Genomic DNA, 11,193 nt, shown 5'->3' with positions numbered 1-11,193 from the left:
CAAATGGATTGGGGAGAAGTAGTAAGTGCCAAGTCTCAGGTTTAAGAAGGAGCTGAGTGACCACCTGCGGGAGTGAGAGGTACCACCCAGGACTATCACGAGGACACAGAGCCCTTGGCTCAGCGCCTGACTCCAGGAATAGCAACCAGCACTTACGGAGCGTTTCACGAGTGCCTGGCGCTATTCTAATCGCTTTATGTCTACAGTGCGTTTAGTCTTACAAGGACCTGATGAGGTAAACACTGCACAGAGTGCATCTCAGAAAGCTCTGGATCAATGGTGACTTCTGGTATTATTTTTGTGGAACTCATGGATAACGTGGTCCTTAAGGTCTTTTGCAAATCTAACATCCCAGAACTCCAAGGGCTGCAAACAGGCTCTCCTCCCACCTAGTCTCCTGAGCTTTCCTCCATGCCCAGGTAGGAAGGAGAGGGAGGAGAGAGACAGGGAGAACCATGGGGAAAAGGTACCGAGGACCAGCAGGGGACGTTGATGCCTCTGATGATGAAGGTGATGGTTGGTGGGCTATGGCCACTGCTACATTTGGTGACAAACTGGAGAAATAATAAAGGGACATGGAGACAGGTGGTCAGAATCTACTCCCTCCAGGGCTCCCAGGATGGAGATGGCCAGTCCCACACTCAGAAATCCATCCTGCTCCCCAGTCCTTTCCACCTGATCCTTCAACCTCCCACCTCCCTTCCCACCCCCAGAAACAGATATGTCCTCACCGCAAAAGAATGTCCCGGGGAAGGTACCAAAATAGAGTCCAAGCAAGTAGGGCATAAATATGAGGAAAGGGCTATTGCTGGGGGAGACTTTGAGGGAAAGGGGCCAGGGAGGGGCAGGGCAGGGAGATCCCAGTGCACCTGGCATTAAGCAGCTGGCAGGGAAATGACATAGAAACCGTCAGAGGCTAGGATTTGGAAGGAACCCCTCAGGTCAGGGTCCTTTGGCTTCCTAGTGACAGTGGGCTGGGGTGCCTGCCCCCCTTGGCTGTTCCCTGGGACCCCGATGAGCTGTGTCAGCTGAAATCTGCTCAGGGACAGTGATGAGGGAAGTTCATGTGTCCGTGACGGCAGGACAGCCCTGGGAGCACCAGTCAGTGCTCTGTTCCTGCGGGAGGAGACATCAGAGGTCAGAGGTCACACCATCCCTCCCCGAGCCTTCATGCAGACTTTCACTTGGAGCCCAGGCCAGTCCCCAGGTCTGCCCCATGCTGGGAAAAGCCCTGTATTTTCCTAAAGGGAGTCCCCCGGGCCTCCTGCCTTGGTGGGGGGACGGGATGTGAATCCACCCACCCCTGGAAGGTGATCTGCCAGTAACCCTGGGCACCCACAGGGCTGCCATACTCCTCACCTATGTACAACTTGCCCTTCTCACCCCCAAAGGTGACTTCTCTCATGGTGGTGTCATTTTGTCAGCTATGGACCAAAAACATGGTCTTGGGAGGAGGCAGCTGCAGGGTGACCGGACTCCCATTTCAGGAGCCCCCTCTCTGAGTCAACCCAGGAGGCCTGCCCCCCTTTGCCACCCTCCTACTCCTCTTGTACCCCCACAGCCCCTGGATCAGGCTGATTCTCCATAAGAGCAGAGGAGGCAGCTCCCAGGTGGTGGTGAGGGGTCCTCTCACCTGGTGAGATAGAAGCTGATCACGGGCTCTGGAATCAGGTGCCACTTAATAGGCCACCCATGACTGTGGTGGCCCCAGCTGCAAAGATGGAAGGGGTGGACAGCCCCTTTATCCCATCAAGGCGGATGCTTTCAAAGGTGGTGCCCAGCTCCGTCTGGCTCAGGCCAAACTCCTGGTTGGTGATGGCCAAGCCCAGGATCTGCTCCCCGAGAGGAGGAAAATGCCTTTGGGGTGACTCTCAGGAGGCTGGGACCCAGCAGTCCCCCTGAGCAGGAAGCAAGCTCGACTCCTGCCCTGGCCGGTTGTCACCATGTGGAGGCCCAGGACTCTGGTGAGATTGCCGGTCCCGACCTGCAGTGAGAATGAGGAGCCTCGAGGAGCACATGGAGGGCTCGCTGGGCTGGGCGCGTGCCTGAGTGTCGGGGACAAGGCAGGCCCATCAGGGCCCACGCCTTCCCTCCCCCCTCACTTCCACATCAGTTCCCCTGCCAGTCCCTGCAGTGACCTTCTCCACCTGGACCAGGGGCAGGGGGACCCCTCTGACTGCCCCTGTGGGCTCTCATGGCAGGCTGGACTTTCACGGGAGACAAAGGGCATCCAGAGGTTGGCCCAGCAAGTGTCAAAAAGGATCATGAAATCCTGAGGAGGAGTCCTCACACTCTCCACACTAATACATCTGGGAAGGGAGACTCTGTCATTGAGGGAAAGTTGGGCCGCAGGCCCCCAGTGACCTCTAGCCTCTAGGCTCCGCCCTCCACAGCTCCCTGAGGATCTGATTCTGACCCTTACAAGTGATTTCCCCATTGTCGTGAGTCTTTCTTTCTTTCTTTTTTTTTTAAAGGACTTTATTGGGGAACAGTGTGTACTTCCGGGACTTTTCCAAGTCAAGTTGTTGTCCTTTCAATCTTAGTTGTGGAGGGCGCAGCTCAGATCCAGGTTCAGTTGCCGTTGTTAGTTGCAGGGGTGCTGCCTACCATCCCTTGCAGGAATCAAGGAGTCGAACTGGCAACCTTGTGGTTGAGAGCCCGCGCTCCAACCAACTGAGCCATCCGGCCACCCTGGAGCCCGGGAGCTGAGCGGTAGCTCATTGACCTCACTCTAGTTGCAGCCGGCGCAGCTCGCTGGCCCATGTGGGAATCGAACCTACAGCCCAGTTGCCCAAAGCTCGTGCTCTAACCAACTGAGCCACCCATCTGCCCCTGTCTTGAGTCTTTAAGGTATCTCCCCTCAGACTGGGGCTCCCTGAGGGGGCAGGGATGTGTCTCCCTTCAGAGTGGGGCTCCCTGAGGGCAGGGCTGTGTCTCCTCTCAGACTGGGGCTCCCTGAGGGGGCAGGACTGTGTCTCCCCTCAGACTGGGGTTACCTGAGGGCAGAGGTTGTGTGCCCCCCACTGACTGGGGCAGGAGAGAGAGGGGCAGTGTGGGCTGGCAGCGGGTCTGTATAGGAGTTGGGGGCAGGTGGGGTGGGAGAGACCTCAGGGCAAAGGCTGCAGATTGGCAGTGTGAGACCCTTAGACCAAGTGAGATGGGTGGGGCTCGGGACTCATGTGTGACTGCACTTGTACAAGGCGGCACTGCAGCCCCAAGTGTCCCTGTATGAGACAGCTGGGGGAGGACAAGGAAGGGGCTTACCTGAGGCCTCCAGGAGATGAGGATAACTTCAGAGCCTCCCACCCTGGTTTCAGCTTCCCACACTCTGTACATGTGACATGTTTAATCAAAGAGTGTTCCCTGCACCCGGCTCACTCTAGGCGCAGATGCCCTCATGCATGGGGTTTTTCAAACCTAGGATCTCGTCCCATTAGTATGAAGTCAATCTGGGGGATCCCAACAAGGGTTCTTTCTTTAATGCGAATGACTGGAATAGAATGGAGCAGAGTGCAGTTCACATAATGTGGCTGTGCAGTGCCGTATATGTGCGTGTGCACGTGTGGCTCGTGATACAAAATGCTAAAAGGGCCCCATATTCACACTGTCCGAGATGCACACGCACAAACATACATCCACATGCAGACACGTATATGTGCTCACTTCTAGCCTCATGCTACACGCAAACTCCTGCTCTCCCACACGAGCATGTGTGCGTATCTCCATGGGCACAGACACACCTTCCTCTAAGCAGGGCAGGAAGGCCTCCCCGTGATCCATCTTCTCAGGTGCCTCCGCCTCCTCCTTTCACTTCCCCCCTCCACCTCCCTATTGGGGCTGTCCCCTCCAAGCCTTTGCTGAGTGATAGCCCAGGACTTCCTTCTAGCACAGCCTCTGGGTCTGGACCAGGGAAAGCCCTTATATGGGACTGTATTTCCCGAGGCAGAAATGAGGCCAGGTGGTATGACTTGAGCACAAGACATCTGACATCAGGCCAGTCCCAACCTCCCCCTTCATGGAGTCACCCTCCATTTCTGCTCCAGAGAGAGTGGTCCACTTGGCAGTGGGAACTTTCAGAAACTCCCTCCTAATCTTGACCAGTCTCCCCTTTCAGCCCCTAGGCCTGTCTGGAGGGGTCCGGCTGCACGCTCCCGTGCCCCTCCTTCTGAGACCCTGCAGGGGCCGGGTGGGGGCCAAGCTGCTAAGACAGGCTGTGGGGAAGGGTAATTTGGACCGAGCTGGCCACAGACTGGGTTTCCTTGCGTGGAAGGGGGTGGGAAGTGCTGGGGTTTAGGGAGGACAGGCCTGTGTCCCTGGCTCAGCATATCAAAGGCCAGAGAATCTAATCACAGGGGCCTGGATAAGGAGCTGGAACTGGGCTGGTTCCAAAAGTCCCAAACTAAACACTGATAATGAATCCAGGAAGGTCTGGGTCCGAACCTTTCACCTCCCACCCCATGGCCCCTAATTGGGTCTCAGATGGACATTGTTATGGTCCCAGGGCCTCAGAGCCAGGGCGGCCCCAGCGCAGATCCTGGCCAATCTAGTTTGGGTTCTGGAGAGGTGGGCCCTCTGCTCAGGGCTCCTCGTGTGTGGGACAACTGAGGCAAGTTAGGGGCCAAGGCTGCAGGGCAGGGAGCTGTGGGGTGGGCAGCCACACTAACTCTCCCCAATGTCCTGATTTCTGGAATCCATAAGCACACCAGGGCCTGGAGCAGGAAGGGGAACCCAAAGCCTCAGGGGTACCTAACCATGCACAGTGATGGAGGAGAGGAAGAACCCAGAGGCCTTGGACACTGCAGCGTCACCCCTGTCACTTTCCTGGCCGCACATCCCTTTTCCAGATTCTGACGGTTTCTGGAAGGGGTCTGGCTGACCATGGCCCAGCTTCCTGCCAAGTCTGGGCACCTTCCCCTCACCCTGCCCGACTCCAGGAAGCTGAGACTGTGATCCTGAGGCTCCAGGAGGGGTTCTGAGGATGTCACCTTTGTCCCATTGCAGGAGATGTCACCACTGCTCAATGTTGGCCTACGGCTCCAACAGCTTACCCTCTAGAGGCTCTCTGCCTCCATGGGCCACCCTCTCTGTGCCAAGCCCAGGCCTGCTCTGGATACCAGCACCCCTCCCACCTGTGGCCTCACCTCCCAAAGGCCCGGGGACATGATGGTGGCTCAGCGTCCAGATCACCCTGGTCTCAGATCCAACAGAGGACAGACACCAGCTTGCAGGCACAGGAGCAGCAACATGGGGCCTCTGCAAGGCCTGGCCTGGCCCCCCGAGAATGGGAGGGTGGTGGAGCCCTCAGCTGTGGGTTGAAGGTGCCCAGAGGACCCTGCTCTTCAGCCTCTGGCTATAGGGATGGGTCACTGTGTCAAGAGGCTGTTCCCCCAGGCCTCCAACTCACATCTGTGGCTTCCTTTCCTGTAACAGGCATTCCTACCTGCGATGCCTAGGTAAGGAGCAGGCCCCAGCCTCAGAGACCTCCTTAGTGCCGCCTTTCCCTTTTCCCACACCCTGCCCCTCCCCCATCATCTCCAATGGCAATGCCCTGTTGGCTCTGCCTCCAGAATACATCCCAAATCTGTCCTCTTCTTTTCCTCTGTTGCCGGTGGGTTCCAAGCTGCCATCATTCCCCCCCTAGATTACAGCAATAGCCTCCCAACAGTTCTCCCAGCTTCTGCCCTTTTCACCTCCCTCCCTCCTCCTTTCCCCCACCTCACACTGCAGTCAGAGCCATCCTATTAAAACTTAAGTCAATCTCTTCTAATAGCTAATGCAATCAGCTCCCCTGACCCACAAGACCCTGTGTGTCCTGAGTCCTCCCCCTGCGCCCTCTCCCCTCCCCCTGCACCCTCTCCCTTACTTGTCCCCACTCCAGCTGACCAGCCTCCTCTGACCCTTTCACTTTTCCTGAACTCTTCAGGGCCTTTGCACTTGCTGTTCCCTTTGTTGGGGACTTCCTTCCCTCAGCCGTTCACTCAGCCTTCTTCGAGGCATGCAAACCTCTGCTCCAATGTCACCTCCCCAGTGAGGTCTTCCCTGACACTCCCATCCCTGCCACTCAATCACATTACCCCTTCTGCGTTGGCCCCAAAGTTGTCTCTTCCCTGAACTTAAATTGTGCATTTAATTAATTTGCTGGTTAATCATCTCACCCTCAGTAGTTCATGAGGACAGGGGCCTTATCTGTCCTGATTGCTGCTCTGTCCCCAGCACCCTTCTGTGCCTGGCACAGAGCAAGTGCTCAATCAATACTTGTTGAGCGAGTGGATGAGTGAATGCCGTACCTGGTCTGAGCTCCACAGCCCACCCCCTCCAATCCACATGCAGGCACACAGCCCCGCTGCTCCATTGCCTAGAAAGTGTAATCTCTCCACCCTCCTTAACCAGCGCCATGCCCCACAGGCTCCTCTCCTCCCAACAGTCTAGTCCTTCCCCTCCCAACCCCATTTCCCAGCGTAATTGCCAGGGCCCACCCTACCCATTCCTTCCCCAAATCCTTCTCACCCTTCATGGTCAGCCTCCTTCAGCAAGTTTCTCTACATCACCCAGCTGTTGCGGTGATAACAGAGCCGAGCTTAGGCTCTGTGCCAAGCACCCACGGAGCACTTTATGTGCATTTTCTTGTTTAACACATGAAAACATTGTGAGATAAGTGTTATTAGTTTCCCTTAATGGTTGAGAAAACAGGTTCAGAGAGGTTGAGTGACCTGCCAGAGGTCACACAGCTATCAAATAGCAGAGGCACATTTTCCACAATCCTGTCTTTTGGGAGCCTCGTTTCTCCAACTAGACAGTGAGCTTTAGGGAGTCTGGGCTTTCTTAGGATTCAGCCCACACAGCCCTGTCCAGGATTTTGAATCCTGGACCTGCTGTGTTCACATTTGCTTGGAATCAAGGCTACTATACTTGTATGACCCACACCACAACCCTAAATATCAATATGTTGACATATTCCCCGGGCTCTTCGATCCCAGGAGGAAGGGAGCTCAGTAAGGAAAGAGACCAGCACCAGCCCCTTTGGGCCAGAGAGGCAAGGAGCCTCAGAGAACACCTGGAAATCCTTCCCCCACCCCCCTCAGCCCGATGCCCTCCACCCCTTCTTCCACCTCCTCTCAAACCCCCCTGGGATGCCTGGCTCTCCCCAGCTCAGGCTCAAGGTTTCGCTGTACTCATATTTCTTTTCCTCAGAGAATCAGAATCCCCAATTCCCCATCTCCTCACCCCCATACCCAGTCCTGGCCACTCTTTCTGGTATCCTGTCACCCAGAGGGAAACACAGCCAGGACAAAGAGGGATAGGTGGAGGCAGGTGACAGGGAGGGACCCTCAAGAGTCCATGCCTCCACAGCTTAAAAGGCTGACCAGAGGGAGAAGAGACAGCTGGGCAACCCCGCACCAGACGGGGTTAAGTTTCACCTCCTTTCCGCGCACTGCTCATTAACTCAGCCATTATACTAATAATCTCTTAAGAATCAGCATAGTGACAGCGTGCACCTGGAGTGTGAGTAATGCCCTCATCTGCCTCATCTCCCTGACCCCTCTCCTCATGTCACGTAGGGGCCACAGGGCAGGAGTGGCCATCCCGGAGCAGCTGGGCCCAGAGACGCCAAGAGAAGGGTCCACCTGGATGGCAAGGTAAGTGGCAGCGAGGCTTCCTACCAACCACCGGCAGGCAGTTCCAGACGCTTCCAGAAGAGCTAGGCAGAGGGCCCCGCAGCATACCCTCATGATCCCCACCGCCCACAGAGAACCTCCTCCCAGACCCTTCTCTGACACTCCCAGCCCCCATCTCTGCTCTCCCATCACCTCCGTGTTCACTGCGAGAGCTGGTGCCTCTAAATTCCAGGACAGACCCAGACTAACAAGGAATGTCACCTGAATGAATGGACAGTTCAGACTTCCGTGTAACGAGCCAAGGACTACAGATGTTTATGTGGAAAGACTCGGTGGTTTCAGGCCAGCTCTCAGGTCCCAAGAGCTGGAAGGGCCAAAGAATTGACTACCTACTCAGGTAGCATTAGCAGAAGTATAATGTCTAAACAAGGAAGATGCTGGGCGAAAGGTACGGTTCAGGCCTGGGTAATGCACTCTGTTCTGGGTCATACCAGAGCACAGAGGGGTGGACACCTTTCTGGTTATTTCAGAAAGAACCATATTCAGGTGAAAATACCTGCCATTTACTGAGCACTTACTACGGGCCAGCTGCCATGGTTCCTTCTGGGCATTCTCTTATTGGATCCTCCCTACAGTTGTATGAAGGAAGGACTAAGTTATTATCCTTATATTAGAAGAGGAAACTGAAGCCTACAGAGGTCAAGTCGTTATCAATGGTGATGCCAAGTTTCAAAGTTCAGCACCCTGGGCAGAGAAACTAGTCCTAGCTGTGTGTGGATCGTGAGCAGAATTAGGACCCAATGAGAGGCAGTGTAGGGACATCATAAGACCCACGTGGAGGGAGGACTTAGGAGGTAGCAAGCTCCCTCAGTCACAAGAATGAGCAGAAACCTAATAAACATCGCCAGGAATCCTGTTGAAGGGACCCCTAGTGGGTCCTAGCTCAGCTGACCTCTGAGAGTCTATCCTGGACTCTGTGATTCTGTAGCTAGAGCCCTGAGGGACCTACACAGGCCCCCTCACCCCTGCCTCAGCTTTTCTGGAGATCCAGGGGTCCCTCATTATAACCCCCCTCCACATGTGAGTATGACTCCCCTTTAAGGTATTGGTCAGAGAGCCCCCCAGAGCTCGGGGAGGTCCTGGCATGAACTGAGCGAGCCTCCTGTGAGGCTGAGGTGCCCGTGGGAAGGCGGCATGGGAGGTCAGGCCTCTCTGCACACACCCACCTACAGAACGGGAGCCATGAATGGCTCCTGCAATTGCAAGAGGAGAGGGAGCAGAGTCGCTGGGAGGTGCTAGTTAGGCCCTAGGGGAGAGCTGGTTCACCTTGTTACCCAGGCAAGGCCCTGGCTTGGAATTCCAAGGGCTTCCTGAGTGGGAGCACTCAGGAATGTGTGGACTGTGAGTGTGGCCCCCGCTGATAGGCCACTCCTGTAGGGGCAGAGCCCAACACTCTCTCTGCAGCCCACCTGAGGGAATCAAGCCCCTTCAGGCCAGGTGGGGGGCTGTGGCAGGAAAGGACAAATGCACGCCTGGCATGCAGCCCCAGCTCAAGCCGCTAATTAACTTTGTGGCCTGAAGCAAGTCCCTTCACCTCTTGGCCTGTTTCCTCCTCTGCACTGTGGTGATAACCACCTGGCCCAGGGAGCCTGAAGTAAACGGTAAAGCCGGCTGTGTTTATGGCTGTGTTTATACCGTTCTCAAGTGCTATTATTACCCAGGGGTAGATGGGAGGGCCCCTCCTGGTCAGACCTGAAATGTCACTCCTGGACAGGATGCTGGCTCCGGTCCTTTCCTGAGGGCAGCCCAGGGGGTGGGTCGGGCCTGTTTCTAAAGAAGAGAACTGAGCACTCAGCAAACAGTCCCTGATGTAGGTGATGATCTTTGGACGATGATGGCAGCGATGGAAACGGATTCCATCTGCACACAATGCCCTGACGTCAGCCGGGCAGGCTCAAACACAGGAGCCGTGGTCACCGCCTGGGCAGCACTCCCACCCGCCCCTTCCTACCAGGAAGCCCATCCACTCACACACCCCCCACCCAGCCGGAGGAAAATTCCTGCAGCAGACCTCGTGGATCAGAGGCAGTGACCCAGGGAGGGGGCAGGGAAGGTTGGCGGCCCCACTGGCCTGGGAGTCAACTCCTGGGACATGTCCACTAGACCCCCTCCCCTTCCTGCCTCACAAATATGTGCAATAAAGTGATTATGACTTGCTCTGGCGTTCCCCAGGGGTCTGGCCACCTCAGAGAATGAGGCTCAATTGTTCCTTCTTGCACCGCTCAGTAAAGGAGCAGCTCATCTGAGCCTGAGGTCTCAGGCCGAGGAGTTGTGACTTCCAGTTGTTTTTTCCAGGGGAACAGTTGGGTTGTTAACGCAGCTTGCCCAGATCTGTCTACTTTCCGAAGCGGTGTCATGTTCGTCATCTCATTGGCTACTGCTCACAAATAGCTCCGTGTTTTCCAGGTGTAAAACCTGAGGCCCATTTGGGGTAACCAAATGTTCAAGAGAGCAGAGATAATAGCCAGGGTGGAACCAGAACCCAGCCTCTGGCTCCTCCATGACAGCGTCCGAGTGACAGGAGCTAGAGCAGGCCGAGTCACTAGCATGGCCAGGGCCCCTAGGCCAAGCCCTGTACGGGCCTACTGCGTCTCACCTTGGCTCTCCTGTTTGGGGAGACCACCATTCCCGACTGTGGAGGCCAAAAGGAGGAGAGGGGGGGTAGCGTGGAAAGACACCGAAAAAGCATAATTGAATGTCTGGTGAGCTGCAGAGAGGACGGCATTTCCCTGCTCGTGTGGGAAACGGGCAATGAATCAAGTCTGCAGAGGGTGATCCCTCCGCTCAGAGATCAAAAGAAGGGTTTGGTGCCAGCTCTCGGGTAGCAGCAGCTGCGCTCTGGGTCCCTGCTAGGCCTCAGGTATAGGGCCTCTGTCACATCATAGTTGTGGCCAGCCCTCCTCATCCATTTCACCAACAGAGTGACACCCAAGGTCAGGGTGTCTGGAAGCTGGTCAGTCCAATGCCCACCTGGGGAGAGGGCGCTCCTGGAATTGAGATCTGGGCGGTGGTGTTTTGGACAGTAGGAGAGGCCTGTGTCCTTGGTGAGGGCGACAGGTCTTGCTCCACAGGGCAGAGCTGGGGCACAAACAGGGACCAGGAATTAGAAGGCTTGTCCCTGAAACTTGGACAAACCTCACTCCCACGCATCGCCTGGGTCGAGCGGCTTATCACAGACACTAGATTCCCTTCAGATGAACCACTCCAGGGTTAGAGATAGAAATGGAGTCTTGGGAGCTGGGAGGCCAGTGAGAGGAGGAAGAGGACAGAGGCAGCCTTGGGACAGGGAGGAGGGGCTCCTGCCACAGCAGCAGTGGGTGGGTGGCGTGTGCAGCCCTGCGCAGACCCCGGGCTTCCAGGCAGGTGTTCAGGTAGCAGCTTTGTCAGGGCCGCACCCCTGGGGGAGGACAGAGCGCCCTGAAGAGTCCACTCCTCGGGAACAGTTCTCTGGGAAGTGACAATTTGAAGCCAGATTATTTAGTTACATTTGGCACTAAATGTTCCTTTTGCTATTCCT

The sequence above is a fragment of the Rhinolophus sinicus genome, chromosome 2 (assembly GCF_057876585.1).
Source record: "Rhinolophus sinicus isolate RSI-liver-muscle chromosome 2, RSI-T2T, whole genome shotgun sequence".
Taxonomy (NCBI): domain Eukaryota; kingdom Metazoa; phylum Chordata; class Mammalia; order Chiroptera; family Rhinolophidae; genus Rhinolophus; species Rhinolophus sinicus.
The sequence above is the reverse complement of the archived record's forward strand: the minus strand, read 5'-3'. Positions refer to the sequence as shown.